This window comes from Meleagris gallopavo, chromosome 1 (assembly GCF_905368555.1).
Source record: "Meleagris gallopavo chromosome 1, MGAL_WU_HG_1.1, whole genome shotgun sequence".
NCBI lineage: Eukaryota > Metazoa > Chordata > Aves > Galliformes > Phasianidae > Meleagris > Meleagris gallopavo.
In genome coordinates this window covers 181460999-181479577 of record NC_139404.1, presented here as the reverse complement: position 1 = coordinate 181479577, position 18579 = coordinate 181460999, and the positions used below count along the sequence as shown (strand labels likewise).

Below are 18579 nucleotides of genomic sequence, written 5' to 3'. Positions count from 1 at the left end.
CATGATATTTAAAAGAATAGATCTCTACATACAAGATAGATTGAGGATTTAAGGCTCTAAATATAGGAAACTAATACATTTATATATGTTTGTTTGTTTGTTTGATCTCACAGATTACTGAAAAAGCACCCTAACACTTTTTGATCCACTTCAGCTCCTGAGCATCATCACACTCCACCCATACAAGAACCATTCTGTGGAAATAATCTTCATTTTAAAGGACAAGATCTGTACAGACAACAGGAAAGCTAAGGTATCGGATATTTAAACTAAACTACATTTGGAATATGCTTATGACCTTTATGGTTTGCACTTATTAATTTATAAAATAAAGATCAATCATAGAAGCTCTTGCCAGCAATTCAATTGCCTACTGGTGGAACTCAGATTAAAAAACAAATAAATAAATAAACCAGATTTATGGATAATACTCATATACTTCCTACCATAGATAGGTTTGTAGAAGGCTCCTTTCTGAATGAGTTTACCAAACCTTGTAAATATTTTAAAATAGTAACTGCAGTATTCTCTGAACCTGAGAGAAATTAACAGCTTTTAAAAAATAATCTTTCTCTCATGTTTAATTATATCTAATTCACCCTCGAAAATTCTGGAAACAGGAATTAGATACTAAGTATATTGCTTTTTTAATCTCCATGTATTTCAACGTGACTTCATCTGGTTCAAGAATACAGTGCTTATTTTATCAGAGTTTGAATTCATAGACAAGTTCTCATGAAGGTAAAATTAAGATCAAGGCTAATATAACCTGTTAGCTAGTCAAAGTTTGTTCCTAAATAATCTTAAGTGTTTTATGTTGCTCAGCATATGTTTTATTAGCATCTTGAAATAAATAAAAATGTATATTAATGAAGCAGGTGAAAGTGAAATGTGGTGTGCTCATTAAGAGCCTATTGTGACATAAACTAGTGCAATGAAGCAGCTGCAGGTATGAGACTTCTGAATCTAATATTCATTTTCCAGATGAATGATGGATATCTAGTTTAAATTTATCATGAATACAGCTGCAGATGGAAATAAGATGGAGTAAACCTCAGCAGTTTTCTGTTAGCAGCTGTGCTTTATCATATAATAGCTGAATGACTTATGATCATGTAGTTCAGAATACCTCTAATTAATTTTTAAGTTGAGTCTTTTTTCTCAACCTCAAACTGTGGTTTATTAATAGGTCAACATAAAGAGCCTGCTAAAGTGTGATGTGTGGCTGTACAAACATATTTGGAAATACATAGTTCATTGTTAGATGTCATCATTTTACCTGCCTACACAACTAATTGAGAATCATATCAGAAGACTAAGTGAGACAGTGAAGTCCAACCAGACATAACTGAATTAGAACTGATGAACTCGATGTGAGTAGATTCAGTGTCATTTTAAATATAACAGAATTTAACTCATTTTCCTGCCCTTGACAGCTTATTGCAACCACTAAAACCATAGGAAAGATTGGCAGGTGAATTTTAACTTACATTCTCTGGATAATTCTTATTATAATAATTGATTTACTGAAGGATAATCTTTACATTAAAAAGTGGATTTGCTCTGAGTTCATGTCATTCTGGAATCAAAATATTATCAATAATGTCCATGAGCAGCAAGAGATCATAAAAGGAGAGAAGAAGGAAGTGTTTTTCCAAATATATAAATGAAAATCCACTCTCTGTTCTCTTTCTGTCCAAAGAACAATAGAGATAAATTTAAGTCATAATTTTATTTAGAATTTAACATCTTGAAGATTTCTGTTTAGCAAAATAATAGCTATAAGCTGCGTACTCTATTTCAGAATTCTATAAGTATTTTAAGTACCATCTCTCCTACATGGGCAAGTTGAAAGAGTTGGGGCTGTCCAGCCCAGGGAAGAGAAGGCTCCAAGGTGACACAGTAACAGCTTTTCAGTATCTAAAGGGGAGCTACAGGAAAGCAGAGGACAGACTTTTTAGCAGGTGTTAGAACAAGGGGAAATGATTTCAAACTTAAAGAGGGTAGATTTAGTTTGGATACAAGGAAAAATTCTTTTACAATAAGGGTGGTGAGGCCCTGGAACAAGATGCCCAGAGATGTGGTACATGATCCATCTCTGAAGACTTTCGAGGCCAAGCTGGATCAGGCTCTGAGCACCCTGATCTGTCTGTTGGCATCCCCATTCTTTGCAGGTGAGTTGGACTAGATGACCTTTAAAGGTCCCTTTCAACTCTGAGAATTCTATGATTCTATGACTTAGAGTGGAGGCTTTTGCTTGTTTGATGTAGGCAAATATGTCAGGATCATTTCTTTAGATATTTTTTCTATGTAAATCTATAACATCTGAGGGCAGAACCAACTTCTGGCCTGCCAGATTTTGTGTATGATGTTAACTTTGTGCTCTGTTATTCTGAGTCTTGTATCTAGTTGTTAAATCCATGTAGTTCATTTCTAATAAATGCTATCTTCAAGCTTGCAATTATATAAATCCTTATGTAAAAAAAAAAAAAAAAAAAAAAAAAAAAGTTTTAACCTGATACAGAGCTAGATTTGCACAGCCATTTCTACACTGCCCACTATCCAGTGCAATGAGCAAGCAAATTGCTTGGTAAAATGAAAGAATTCCTGGGTTGAGATAAGGACAATTTAGTAAGAAGGGAAAAAGAAAGAAAAAAAAAAAAAAAGTGTTTGGAAAGGAGAAAAAAGCAGCAAAACAAAGAATTAAAAAGCATGTGATGCAAGACCAATCTGTCCCTGAGCAACATTCGCTTCCCCAGCGTCCTCCAGTTTTATCTTTCTGCATGACAACATACAGTATGAATTATCCCTTTGGCCAATTTGAGTCAGTATCCTAGTTCTGTTCTCTCCCAGCTTCCTGTGCACCACCAGATCCTTGCTGGCAGGTCAGTATAAAAAGTAGAAAAGTCCCTGATTCTGTGCAAATGGTGATTTGCAGCCACTAAAACATCAATGTGTTATCAATATTATTCTCATCTTAAATCCAAAACACAGCATCATACCTACTGTTAGGAAGAAAAGTAATCATGTTGCAGCTGAAACTAGGACAACAAGTAATCTAAATAGGCTAAACACAAATCATGCTGCATTTTTTTTCCATTTCTATAACGATGGAAGATAATTTGGAAAAAATCTGTGCCCAAATTTGAGTTGTTTATTTACTGGTGAAGAATGTGTCCTTAAAATGGTATCTTTGCTATCTCAAACTGTCAGTAAGTACTCAGTGTGTACTAAAAAGTGTTCCCTAAAAGAAATTTCGGGAAAACACTATTCCCTTGACTATAATCACTTGAATTTTCGCCCAGCTCTGAGCTACAAGAATGCTTTCATATCTTCTTTCCTGAAATGCATAAGATTTCCAAGTTTTTGCCTAAAATTCTGATACTTGACCTGTTTCTGTTCTTCCTTTTCTATGGACTTACGATTGGTTCCAAGGAATAATGGCTCCATGCGTAACTGTGTTAAATCAGAATAACTAATACATTTTGAAGTTCACTTCTTCATTTTAAGCTAATAATATATGTAGAACAGAAGCAAAGCCTATGTAAACAAAAAAAAACTATTTAATGCATATATTTGAATAGACTGTGCCAATCCTTTCATTGTATCTATCTTTACCATGTTGACTTGGGCATAATGATTACATTTAATACATATTTTCAGAACTGCTTTCTGTTTCAGATTTTACCCGAAGGGCAAAAAACAAACAAACAAAAAAACAGCTATTAGAAAAAATAGTTGCTAAAATGAACTATAATTTTTGGTATGTGGTTAGGAAAAAGTATCAGTGCTTTACAAAAACACAACTCCACACTGTCTTCCAAATGTGAAGAGATTTCAAAAGATTAAGATCTTGAGTGAATGGAAAAATCTGACACGAATAAGTTACTTTCTGTACATCTGGAATTAAACAAATCTTAAATGGCTTGTGCTGGATACAAGAAAAACAGGAAAATGACCTTTATCTTTGTCATGACTGCAAATCACGTTGTTCCATTGTTCCGGTGATGCATAGAGGTGGAAATAACGGAGATGAGTACAATAGACTTTTCCATAGACTGAGTTTTCCAGGTCATTTAATTCTCTCTACTGTCTTCAGAACCTTTCCAACAGAGCTAATGATAACAGATTGCCACATTATCCTGTTCATCGTGACCTGTTTTGGTAGATTCCAGAAATTCTACTCACTCAGATCTATGGGTGAATAAAGGTATTTACTGAATTGATTTCTAATGGTTATGATAATGTGTTCCGGGCAAATAAAATAATACATTGTGTTATTGAGTGTTGTATGTGTTGAATAATGATTCTGTTATTTTGAAAATTAATACTTTGGATCTGGTTTACTGCTCTGCTGCATCTGGTTCAGAATTTTTCTTGGAGAATCTGGCCTCCTGGTAATACACAATCCTTAGGGATATTTTATTTCCCCCAGTCTAACAAGGTTTTGGGTTTTTTGTTTGTTTGTTTATTTGTTTGTTTGTTTGGTTGGTTGGTTGGTTTTTTTGCAGTATATATCTAATCAAAGGCATCCAGACTAACTCTCTCTTTGCTAAAAGTGGAATAACTATTGCTCGGAGGGTGATGAATATAGATTTTACCTGGGAACTGTGACTGTATCAACACAGATAAGTGCAAAGAAAAAAATCTAGCTAATGCAAAACTAAGTGAAGTGGGGTAAAAGGCCTCACTCCTACTTTTTGTCTGATTTTGAGAAGCCACCATGTTCTGGAAAACTACAATGGGGCCAGTTTGTCAATTTATTTAGGTCCAGGCAGGCTCCAGTGTTTGTACGGACCACTGTTAAGATTTTAATAAAATCTAAATACGCCATATTTTCGTAGGGTGAGTATGAGAGCTTAGTTTCAAACCAGGCCACAGCATAACTGGTTGAGCCCATTGTACCACTGACTCTCAGCAGCCAGCTTGAAATTTGCCAGATGCTATTTAGGCAGATGCTCATTCATAATGGAGATAGATGTAGAAGTGAGTACCACAGATTTTTTTTCCATGGACTCTGTTATTTGCACCTTAATCTCTATAATGGAAAGATGTAGAAAGGTAAACTATTTGAATTGAAAGGTAAACTATTCAGTTGGTGAGGAATTGGTTGGATAGTCGCAATCAGTGAGTTGTAGTCAACAAATCTATGTCCAGGTGGATGCTGGTGATCAGTGTTTATCTCCCCAGGGTCCATCTTGGAACCAGTACTCTTTATAAATGACAGTGGGATTGAGTATACCTCAGAAAGTTTGCTGATGACACTATGCTGAGTGTTGACGTTGGTAGAACAGAAGAAAAGGGTGCCATGAGATTCAACAAGGCCAAGTGCAAGATACTGTGTACGGGATGAGGCAATCCCAGGTATATGCACAGACAGGCAAAAGAACTCGTTGAAAGCAGCCTTGAGGAGAAGGACTTGGGAGTCCTGGTGGATGAGCTAGTCATGAACAAACGATGTGTGCTTGCAGCCCAGTAAACCAACTGTATCCTAGTTGGATCCTAAGGACTACATCAACCAAAGGATGGTAGCAGAACGAGGGAGATGATTGTCTCCCTCTATTCTGACCATCTAAAGTATTATGTCCAGGTCTGGGGATGCGCCACAAGAAAGATATGGAGCCGTTGGAGCAGGTCCAGAGGAGGGCAAAAAGATAATGAGAGTTCTGGAGCACCTCTTCTATGAAGAAAAGTTGAGGAAGATGGGCTTATTCAGCCTGGAAAAGAGAAGGCTCCAAGTTGGCCTTGTTGTGACTTTCTAGTACTTAAAGGGAGCTTATAAACAGGAGAAAGATCAACTTCTTACATAGCCTGATAGTAACGGGACAAGGAAGAATGGTTTAAAAATAAAAGAGTGTAGATATTGTTTAGATACTAGTAGGAAGTTTTTTAAAGAGAAGGTGGTGAGATAGTGAAACAGGGTGACCAGAGAAGTTATGGGTACCTCATCCACAAAGATAGTTAAGGCCATGTAGAATGAGACACTAGGCAGCCTGATCTGGTGGGTGACAGCCCTGCCTACAGCAGGTGAGTGGAGATACATGATGTTTGAGATCCTTTCCAATCCAATCCATTATATGATTGTTCTGGGGTACCAGTAGTAACACACACACACACACACAAAAAAAAAAAAAAAAAAAAAGGCAAATGGAATATATTTCTGGGCTCTGAGTTGACTATTTTTGTTGTATTATTAATCTGAAGCCAATTTAATTTAGAAGCATGAATCTTCAAGCATGAATCAGACTCTGATGTACCAAAAACAGAATTTGGCCTTCAGACATATACATCCAAAGAATATATCCAATTTCTTGAAACTCAAGATCCTGTATTAATCCTACTCTCTTAAAATTTCTTAGAATGAGACAAAGATGTAAGAACCACAATGCTCCAATTTGATTCTTCAGGTGCTTTCTTATTTATTTTGGTGATATTTGCACTTTTACAGTTTCCTGTAAACATCAGATTTTATCTCTAAGGGATAAAGCTAATTGAAAAAGAACCCAAAATTTAACTGATGCCAAAGGCATCCTTGTATAACTGTTCTAGAATGAGTGGGAACCATAGTAGTTCTTACTATGAAATAAAATAGCTGAACTGCTCTACTCCACTAATGTTGGTCAACAGCAGGTGCTCATGTACAACTCTGCTTTCCCAGGAATTCAGCCCCATCCCCAGATCAAGAACATGTCAGTCTTTGCAGCAGCTTTCAAGACAGTGTACATCATGAGAATCACAGTAAGAAACTTATATAAATTAACATTGTACACGTACTTGGGCAAATTAAAGACTTGATTTTAAACATAAATCTGAAGTTTATTATCTTTTTTTTTCTCTTTGATACGTTTAAGTATAGATATGACTTATTTTGAAACCTTTTATGTATTACTAGATCTACTTATTAGTATGTCACGTTTCTTGTAGGCTTTGACCTTTGTCTTGATTCTTGTAAGTGATGGGATTCTACTTCCTTGATTATACATATTAAAATGCATCTACAATACTGTTGCTATTTCTAGAGGCAAGAGAGAAAACAAAAAATGCAAATGACAAAATTAAATCCTTCAACCGTTAACATCTGAGAAAGAGAAATATTTGTAGTGTTATTTGTCTCTGGTTTCCTTCTATTAAACAGAAAGGGAGCTCAGTATTTATACATCAGACACAAAAATTACAGTCAATGGATGTTGTGCATAAATGAATCTGCACTTAGTTTGATACTTCTTTTGTTGTTGATGTGTTGTTGCTTAAATAAATATTTAAAGCATGACCTTTTCCAATAAATAAATAAAAATAGTACATAGTCTTATTGTAGGATTCAGTAACTGAAAATTTTAACTCATCACTTAGTGGACTAGAATAGAAACACAATGCTTTTACAATGTTTCTCTTCGTTAAGTCCAAAATCTATTAAAAAATCATAGTTTAAAATGAAAGAGTGCTGAAATTGTCCTAAATTTTTGCTAGAAATATAAGATTGAATTTATAGAAACAACAGAAGTAAAACTCACTTTTAACGTCGTTTCTTTGAACCTACCATAATTAAACATTCATTTAAAAATCATTCCGTTTCAAATACTATATCTAGTGATTTACTTTTCTGTTGATCACAGAATCACAGAGTCACAGAATCATGGTGGCTAGAGAGATTTAGAGTCTGTATTCATTTAAGAACAAACAAGTAAATGAGTTATCAGACAGAGTAGTTGAACATAATTTTATGAATAACATTAGAATCTGGATAGATAATCAAAGCCATTATGATCACAAGTCTTAAAATTATTTGTGAAGGAAATGATTGATTTCTTTACTAAATTATAAAATGTGGAAAGAAGCAAATGCACTGAAGAACAGTTGTGATAGAAATCTTACTCAGTGGGCTTTGTGTGTTCTGGATTTCAATGAAATTTTTGTGTATACATGCAGCAGAAAAAAAAAAAAGAATGCTGGAAATCAAGGCTTTTGAAAGGGATTCTATCCCCCCTTTTTTTTTTTTTTTTTTTTTTTTTTTTTTTTTTTTTGCCAGACTGTCAAGACCACTGCTTTTCAAGAAAACGCTTCAATGGAAGAGAAAGGAAAAAAAAAATAAAAATCTAATCATAAACTTTTAAACATGTTAACTAAATAAAAGTACCAGGAAAACAACACAGAATTCATGCTTGGATAACTTGTAAGCACCAGGCTATGTAAAATTAAGTTTTGTTTATAACAAGTAAAATGTAGGATCTAAATGGTATAATGGTATTCCTACTAACTGCTTGAGACGTTTCATGTAGCAAAATTCTATTTCCAGAATTAAGAGTCTCAAAATATTTCACACCAAATTAGCAAAAGTGAAGTCTTTTCTAAGTCTTGATTTGTGCAAATGTAAAAATATTAACGAAATGCAATCATAAGCAGAAGAACAACAGAATGGCACTGCAAGTGTCAGCAATTACTTTGCAAAACTCATTTCAACTGGACACACACAAAGAAAACTGCTTAGTTCTCTGTAATAAATGTGAGCTAAGTAATTGTTTTATTTCTGCAGAGTGAAATAAATCTACTTTTTAGTTTCACGTTCAGGAAAAAAAAATGTAGGGTGATTATCTGAAATTCTACGTGTATTGAATCCATCTTCAATAGCATGATTGACTGGACCCTGCAGCATGAGAAAGTATATTTTTATCTGCCAGCTTTCCTTATCTACTTCACAGTGTAGAGATAGGATCCCTATTTGAAGGACTTGATAAAGATATAAATGTGTTGGGTATAACTTATTCTTCTTTAGGCAAATCTTCATTTTGGAGCTTCTTGTGAAGATAAAATTGGCTACATAAAATTCAGTAAAAGGCTTCCGAACTCAGTTTCAAGGCATCCTTCTGAACACTTCAATTGTCTCCACACTCCTTTGGTATTTCTGTACTAGTTCTAGCCCTTAAGAAATTATATAACATTCTATTCGAGATCATATATCAGCAATTGCCATCCTTTTTATACTAAATTGGTTTTTGATAATTAATACATACTTCAGAAATGCTGTTCATTTTTATGTATACATTGATATGTAGATCTTAGTCAATTATTTTTGTAATACTAAACTTCAGATAGATTCTTATCCTGCTACTCACAGATTAGTAAAAAGATATGGCTTTATCACAGAATCATAGAGTTGGAAGGAACTTTGCCTTCCAAAAGCAACTGGATGTAGCGTCACGTTCCCAGGCACTGGTGCTTATGGGGGACTTCAATTATCCAGATATTTGCTGGATGACCAACATAGCCAGGCACGCACGGTCCAGACGGTTCTTGCAGTGTGTTGAAGACAACTTTCTGATGCAGGTGGTGGAGGAACCGACGCGGGGAGGGGTGTTACTGGACCTTATTTTCACCAACAGGGATGGACTTGTTAAGGAAGTAAAGGTTGGGGGCAGTTTGGGTTGTAGTGATCATGAGATGGTGGAGTTCAAGATCCTGAGCGGAAGAAGCAAAGCAATAAGTAGGATTGCTACCCTGGACTTTAGGAGAGCCAACTTCGATCTCTTCCGGGACCTACTTGGAGCTATCCCGTGGGCTCGGGTGTTAGAAGGTAAGGGGGCCTCTGAGAGCTGGTCAGCATTTAAACAGCTCTTCTTCCAAGCTCAGGATCGGTGCGTCCCTGTGAACAAGAAATCGGGAAAAGGTGGCAGGAGACCTTTGTGGATGAGCAAGGAGCTCATGCGCAAGCTCAAAGGAAAGAAGAAAGTCCATGAAATGTGGAAAAAGGGTCTGACCACTTGGGAAGAATATAGGAATGTAGTCAGGGCCTGCAGGGATGTAACGAGGAAGGCTAAAGCCCGTCTGGAATTGAATCTAGCTAAAAGGATAATAAAGGATAATAATAAAGGCTTCTTCAAGTATGTTAATAGCAAAAGGAAAACTAGGGAGAATGTGGGCCCCTTACTAAGTGAGGGGGGGGTCCTCGTGACGGGGGATGCTGAGAAGGCAGAGATACTGAATGCCTTCTTTACTTCTGTCTTCAGTGAAAAGGCTCCCCTGCAGGAATCCCACACCCTGGAGGTTAGTGAGAGGGTCTGGGGAATGGGAGACTTCCCTTTAGTCAGGAAAGAGGACGTGCGTGAGCGCCTAGGCAGTACTAAGGTCCACAAGTCGATGGGACCTGATGGGGTGCATCCACGTGTGCTGAGGGAGCTGGCGGAGGTCATTGCCGAACCGCTCTCCATCATTTTTGAGAGGTCCTGGACAACAGGGGAGGTCCCTGAAGACTGGAGGATAGCCAATGTCACTCCGGTCTTCAAAAAGGGCAAGAAGGAAGATCCGGGTAATTATAGGCCTGTCAGCCTCACCTCCGTCCCTGGAAAGGTGATGGAACAGCTTGTGCTGGATACCATCTCCAGACAACTGGGAGAAAAGGAGGTTATCAGGAGTAGTCAGCATGGGTTCACCAAGGGGAGGTCATGCTCGACCAACTTGGTGGCCTTCTATGATGCTGTCACATGCTGGGTGGATGGGGGAAGAGCGGTAGATGTAATCTACCTTGATTTTAGAAAGGCGTTTGATACTGTCTCCCACGACATCCTTATAACAAAGCTGAGGAAGTGTGGGATAGACGAGTGGACAGTGAGGTGGGTTGAGAACTGGCTGACTGGCAGAGCGCAGAGGGTCGTCGTTGGTGGTGCAGAGTCTGGCTGGAGCCCTGTAAGCAGTGGTGTCCCCCAGGGGTCTGTGCTGGGTCCGGTCTTGTTCAACATCTTCATCAATGACCTTGATGAGGGGATAGTGGCCACCCTCAGCAAGTTTGCTGATGATACGAAGTTGGGAGGATTGGCTGACACGCCTGAAGGCTGTGCTGCCATTCAGCGAGACCTGGACAGGCTGGAGAGCTGGGCAGTAAGAAACCAGATGAGGTTCAACACAAGCAAGTGTAGGGTCTTACACCTAGGGAGGAAGAATTGCATGCACCAATACAGGCTGGGGGATGAGCTGCTGGAGAGGAGCTCTGCAGAGAGGGACCTGGGCGTCCTGGTGGACGACAGGTTGGCCATGAGCCAGCAGTGTGCCCTCGTGGCCAAAAAGGCAATGGCATTCTGGGGTGCATTAAGAAGAGCGTGTCCAGCAGGTCGAGGGAGGTGATCCTCCCCCTCTACTCTGCCCTGGGAAGGCCTCATCTGGAGTACTGTGTCCAGTTCTGGGCTCCCCAGGACAAAAAAGACAGGGATCTCTTGGAAAGAGTCCAGCGGAGGGCCACAAAGATGGTGAAGGGCCTGGAGCATCTCCCCTATGAAGAAAGGCTAAGTGAACTGGGTCTGTTTAGCCTTGAGAAAAGAAGACTGAGAGGGGACCTGATCCAGGTTTATAAATATCTGAGGTGTGGCGGCCATAGCGGTGAGGCCAGTCTCTTTTCAGTGGTACGTGGAGACAGGACGAGGGGAAACGGACATAAGCTGCAGCACAGGAAGTTTCGCACGAATGTGCGTAAGAACTTCTTCACGGTGAGGGTGACGGAGCACTGGAACAGGCTGCCCAGGGAGGTTGTGGAGTCTCCTTCTCTGGAGATATTCAAGTCTCGCCTGGACGCCTACCTGTGCGACCTGGTGTAGGGAACCTGCTTTGGCAGGGGGGTTGGTCTCGATGATCTCTAGAGGTCCCTTCCAACCCCTACAATTCTGTGATTCTGTGATTCTGTGATTCTGGAGATCATGTAGTCCAGCCAAAGCAGATACCCTAGAGTTGCTTACACATGATAGCATCCAAGTAGGTTTTGAGTATTTCCAGAGAAGGACACTCCACAATCTTTCTGGGCAGCTTATTCCAGTGGTGTGTCATTCTCAAAATAAAGAGGTTCTTTCTCATGTTCAGATGGAATTTCCTGTGTTCCAGTTTGTGCTTGTTGTCCCTTGTCCAGTCACTGCCCACCACTGAAAAAAGACTGGGCCCATCCTCTTGAAACCCACCCTTTTGATATTAGTAAATGCTGATAAAATCCCCTTTCAGTCTTCTCCCTTCTCCAAGCTAAACTGTCTAGGTCTCTCATTCTTTTCTAATAAAGAAGATGCTTCAAGCCCCAGTCATCTTTTTGGTCCTCTACTCAGATGTCTCCAGTAGATCCCTGTGTTTTGTTTTGTAAACCAGGGAGCCAACCACTGGACACAGTGCTCCAGATGTGGCCTCAGCAGGGCAGAGTAGATGGTGAGGATCATTTTTCTTGATCCGCTGGCCAATCTAACCTGCTGGGTTAAATCACAACAAGAGTAATTCATATTATTTATTAAGATAAATACAGCAAGTTATAAGGTAAAAATTAAACTTGTTTATCTTTTTTCTTAAAAGTCTCTTTTACTTTATAAGTCACAGACACATGAAATTTAGCTAATGCTACAGAGAAAAAGTTGAATTTAATCTGTTAATCAGGACAATAACCCCTGTATGTAAGGCGTGAAGATATTGTGCCTTTGAGGAGACAAATATGTTCTCACTGGCTTCTATATGTTGAGGGCGGTGTGGCACTGGCAAAGGCTTCCCAGAGAAGTTGTGGATACCTCATCTCTGTGGATATTCCAAGCCATCTTGAATGGAGCCCTGGCAGCCTGGTCTGAGTGACAACTCTATCCATGGCAAAGGGTTAGAACAAAATTATCTTTAAGTTCCTTCCAATAAAAGCCATTCTGTGATTCAATAATTTTATAAAAATGCATACAGGGTCTTACAGGCTAATTTTCTATTTATTTATATAACAGAATCTGTGATATGAGTTGTTGGAATTAAAGAGGGGAAGGTAGAACAACAGACAAAGTATCTGAAAAATCTGAAGCACTAGTTTTCATATGGTTACAGATCCGGAAGACAGAAAATTTATGGAATAGATAACTAAAAATTTGATTCAAATTCCACTATACTTAACAGAAAAGCTTCTGGCAGTGACAAAGGTTACATCAGCCCATATAATTTAAAGAAATTTACACCTTGCTCTCTGTTTGGGAAATAGAGACCTAATTTATTAGATTAGGAACTGAGTAAGATACAGATTTGCAGAAAGCCAGCAAGGTAGCATGGAACTAAATGTTGAAGTTGCAGTATATCCTTTATTGTGTTTTTGTATCAAGAAACAAATAAAGAACCTACACATCAAAATTCTACAAAATTCTAATCAGAACTAAAATACATCTCAGCAGTTAGAAGCGGAGTAGGAAAGACAGAGTGGCAGAAAGCCCTCAGAGGAGGATCACCTTACTGAAGTAATCTAAGCAGATAAATCTACAATTCATTCTCTGAAGACAAACAGAAAGAGTCTCTTAGAAAAACAGGCAAAAATTCCTATAAGGAGACAAATGGTCCAGAATGAAAACTATGTGAAGACAATGTGAAAAAAATAATAGTTCTGCCACTCAAATAACTTCACAAATCATTTAATAAATAAAAGGCATGCCACACATTGAAACCCTGTAACATACTAGCATTGTGTGGAGAACAGAACATAAGAATTAAATAGAAAGATAAGAAACAAGAATATTCGTTGTACAAAATCATGTCAAGCTTTTTTTTTTATTAAAAATGTGTCTAGTGAGAAGGAAGTTGTAGATGGAAATATCAAAGAAGTCTGTTTTCAGTTAATTAATATCCATAGCATAGGTGGTGGCTGTTTAACTGCCAACTGCCAACCATGTGGGTGAAAACAAGAGACAATACTGTGTGAGAATAAGATTGAATTTTCAGGAATTGGGCTTGAATTTCCACTTCTTTATAGGGAATACATAATTGAGTAGCAGCAGAATGAGTGACTGTGAACATTGGCTTTACTAGTTATTTTTATTTTTCCTTTCATAGAAAGAAAAATGAACATATTATCCCACTGAGTTTCTACTAAGTTGTTAACATTATTAAAAATCCAGCACATAGATCACAATTATTACAAGAGACTTTTTTTGTGAATATAGCAAAAGAATAATAGCTGAGGATGAAGAATGACTCCTTTTTAAATCCAAATTCTTTTCTTTAATATTTTCATGTTTGCATGAAATCTATCAATATTATTTCTTTTTTTATTTATTTATAGATTTTCATAGTAAAAAAAAAACAAATGAAACATTAGTATTTCAGTATATGTAACAATAAAGTGGCTCTGTTTGAAAATGTTGTAGCTGTCATACAGAAGTAATCAGTCATGTTGCTAAATTTAAAAATAATTTGACTGATGAAGAAGAAATGTGTGTTTTTCTTGCATAATGCATTCATTTTCCATAACAAATTAGTTCCCACATAAATCCAGTCTTCCAGACAAATGAATGTTCAGTTAAACAAGAATCTGGAACTTATACATTAAAATAAATGCAACTGTGCAGATCATAGTAATTGAATTAACAGATGGATATGCTCTAGTATCTATTTAGCTGTTTACATATATATTGTAATGTTGCACATAGTTAAAACATACTTTTTACAAATTAATGTTCATTTTTTAATGCCAGTTGTACAAGGTTAAAAATGCGCATATTATTTAGACAGTATGATTTCTTTATCTTCAAATTAGCATGTACAAAACATTCAGAAATAGTCATTCCAATAAACTACTTTATTTCTTTTTAAATAAGCTGTATCTGTCAATAAAAGGAACCTGGCATGGCTAGGTGGAAAGAATCTAAACCCAGTGTTATTTATTAAATTTTGTTTGATAACACTCTTCAGTGTCATGTTACAGAAGTCAACTGGTTAAGATTTTGCAAAATGCACACAGCAAAAGTATAACAAAACTTTAGAACTTTATAGTGTAACTGTAATATATAAACTCTTAAAGATCTTTAATCTACTGTAAAGGTCTATATTATGGTAGAGACTGTAACCACCTTGAGAACCACACGTACGAGGTGTCTGCTACTGCAAATTTATATTTGCCGTCTCTGCTGCAATATCCTTATTTCAACACCCTTCATCTTCTTACCACAACAATTGAATCCACTATTGAAGGCTTCTGCATAACATTTGTGTATGGAATGTGTGCCCCTTTTCTGGCTCCTGAGAGTTCTTTCTCGGCTGTATATTTAGAGGATGAATACATATTTTTTGAACATGAAGTCTGCAACACTGTTGGACAAAAAAACTGCTCAACCCACAGTGTGGAGCATTTTTTTGCAATCATGTTCAAAGTGGTTTATTGATTATACTAATGACACATAATTAGCCAGCCATCAATTAATCTTATTTTCATAATCAATAGTAACAATGCAGAAGATAAACCATAATGCTAGACATTTGTAAAATGTTAATAAATATACTTAAATTGTTGAACACCCTTTTATAACTAAACCAGACATATGAATCACACACTCTCACAGTTGCAGATGTGATTTGGCTTTGTTTGCACTCACCATGTCAGGCTACGTGGTGAGATAGCACCAACAGGCACACACCCAAGGTACGGGTCCTTCATCTGCACTCCACTGAAAATTTCCATGATCTTTTAATGTTGCTTTTCAAGCTGACTCTCCTGTTTACAGAACAATCTTGGGAATGCCCTGGTTAGCAATTAATCTAGGAGCCACTGGCCTCTTCCCCTCTAACATCACTGATGTTTGGACAAGTAGGATCTCAAATCCTTTCACACATCATGCACTTCCAGTGCTACCCTCCCATCCCCTTTTAGCCATGGTGAGGCTGTGGTGTGGGCACCGTGCATAGTTGCAATCTGGTTTTCTTTTTTTTGTCTTCTGTTTCTTCTGTACCAGACTTCTGTTTCTAGTTAGAAAGGAAGAGCCTAAATGTGCAGATGGGTTTTTTGACTGTGAATCTGCTGAAAGTAAATGAGGGGCAAGTCCTGGCATTGTAGTTAAGAAATGAGAAGCAGTTCATATTGTTTTGGGTGCTACAGGCCCTCCTACTCAGGAGAAATATGCGAGTCAGTTCTGTAAATGGTTAAGTACAAGTAGGCTGCTCAGGAATAATGCTGCCTACATAGAACAGTCATTCATTACAGCTTATTTACCCTGTTGTAATTAGTTTGCATCGTTCTTCTAATTTCTGTGTTCTTTATGTAATTCAACCAGAGTGATTACCAATATTCCAATAAATGGTAAATTGACCACATGTTATATTGAGAAACATATCCTTCCTTTGAGTCATTGTTCTAATCAAGTGTATTTACACTGGAGTGTAATTGGCACTTTTTGCCATTTTGCTTTCAGATGTGAGAGAACATTTTATTTACTTTTTCTTTCTTTGACTGGAGCTTATTTTTCTGTCAAATACTGAGACATGCTATATATTGTAAAAGTAATTGGATGTGGCTCAAGAATAGAGTAATAAATATCTAGCCAATGTTTCCTTTCAAATAAAAAAAATTCCTGAACTTGATTTAGTACAAGCCTTATTTAGTAACTGTGGATAGCCTCTTTGACAAGGGATTTGGAGAGTGAGATGCAACAAGAAATCAAATATAGTTGACTACACATCTAGCTATGAATATTTTGAAATTTATAGCCTTGTGTCTTGAAAGGGATTTTTTTGTTTGTCTGTTTTATTTAAAGAAATAAATAAATACATAGTAGGTCAGCTCTACTGATTTTGCTTAATCCAAACTGAACATTTGTACATTTGCACATCTTTCAGCTTGTGAAACTCATTGTTTTTATAAAAATTAAAAAAAAAAAAAAAATCTGCATCCATATATATGGCACCTTTAAAACATTATACCTGACTTTAGAATTGTTGTGCGACTAATGTCAACTTCTGTATGTCTAAAAATGCCTTTTAAAAATGAATGAATATATAATTAACATTCATAGAATAATTCCATGTTTTGAAATATAAACTGAAAGTTGTAATAGCTGAGTTTTGGAAAGAGCACTTAGTAGTAATTGTCCAGAGCTTTCTGTATTAGAAAAGTCCTATAAAAACTTATAATCTAATAGCATTTGGAAGAGAAAATGCTTATAATCTTTATTCAGTTTTTACAGTCTTTTCCTTTTCAAAGCTTTAGTGTCTACTTGGGTTTGTGCAAAGTATCTTCACTTTATCTCACTGTGGCCTAAATGCTGTTTAATGCACACCACAGTAAAAGCAATGGCAATTCTATGGAAATCGTCAGCATGTAGCCTTTTTTAATTAGATTTTTATTTGGTGTCAGATTTCACCAAAAGATGATGTTTTAGGTTTCCTTTTTTTCTCCAATATTCTACTTTTACTCATATACTATTTACAGCTACTATTTACATAAGGTCATAGAATACCCCGAGTCAGCATGGATCCACGATGATCATCAAGTCTGGATTCTGACAGGGCAATCTAAGAGTTAAAACTAATCTATGAGCATCGTCCTAATGGTTCTTGAATACTAGCAGGCTTAAGGCTGTGACTACTTCTCTGGGGAGCCTGTTCCAGTGCCTGACCAGTGAACAACTTTTCCTAATATCCCATCTCCACCTCAAAAGCCACTCAGTCTGAGTGCTAGGAAATCCAGAAGGCAAATGTGGACCATGAACTATAACAAAACTGCTGTCCTGATGAAATTCATTGGTACTTCCTTCAGTACCTAACACCAGGGACAAAAATTGACCTTGCAACAGGCTATTTAAATGCTCAATCTACTAGAACAAGATCAAAGTTCTCCTTTTCATGATTGTTTAACTAAATTAAAGAGCCTGGCTTTTTGCCAGAAACTGACAGAGGATAATATGTTTTCTTCTAGTATGGCACACAGGAAAATGTATCTTTACATCTTTAATTCTGTGTAAAGTCTGGATGAAAGACTTCATTTACGTTATACTGTTGTTTTAGTTCAGAGAACAAAACATAGTTTCACTGGAGAGGTCAGTTCTCTAGAGTTATCCATTATCTTTCCTTTCCTACACTAATACGTGCCTTTATTTCACTTCTTATTATAATCTATACCTTTATAATTTGAGCTGCATCTTAGAACTGAGTTTCAAAGGTAGAATGTAACAGATATCAATTTATGAAGGTGGAAAGAGGATCTGAGTGTCCTGTATTAGTTCTGGTTGACAGGTTTCCATTTCCTGTAATGCAATCGCTGCTCACCAGCTTTGCCTTCCCTACAACAACAGACTGTCTGCCTTGCAATTCATGACCGTTATTGATTATTTTGGGTGAGAAGTAAAACTGATATGTATTTCTTGGCATTTGTCTCAACAACTGAAGTAGAGCTGCAATATGCACCTCTTCTGGGAGTATTTTTTTAAACAAAAGTAATTAAAAAGTAATGATACTTTATTTAAGAGGTTCTGATACTTAGCACATTATGGGTGCTTGTTAGAAGTTTAAAGATGAAAAAAAGTCTATTCAGTGGAACTTTCAGATTGCATAGCACTGGTAGAATAGCATGCTTAGGATAGCATAAGATTTTAATTAAGGTGAGAATTGTGTTTATTTTTCAAATGAAATATCCTATAACTCAGTTGTTGTTTGTTTGTAGAGATTAGAAAAATCAATATACTACATTTATGCTTCCAAACCAGAATCTGTGTTGTGAGATAATAAAAAAATTATTTTCACTATAAAGGTATTTTCACTGCTGTTTGCACCAACAGAAAGCATTGTTGGTCCCGGAGGTGTAATTGATTCCTAACTGCTATGGTCTGTGGGAATCTCAGC

General features: G+C 37.0%; 1 protein-coding gene across 1 annotated transcript in view; it reads left to right on the top strand.

Moving 5' to 3' along the window:
* Nucleotides 1-18579, top strand: part of CNTN5 (contactin 5) — a 591619-nt gene that overhangs the window by 183320 nt on the left and 389720 nt on the right. The window contains exon 2 of the mRNA XM_085216325.1: nucleotides 114-253. The gene's annotated coding sequence lies outside the window, so the exon portion shown is untranslated. The remainder of the gene's footprint in view (nucleotides 1-113; nucleotides 254-18579) is intronic.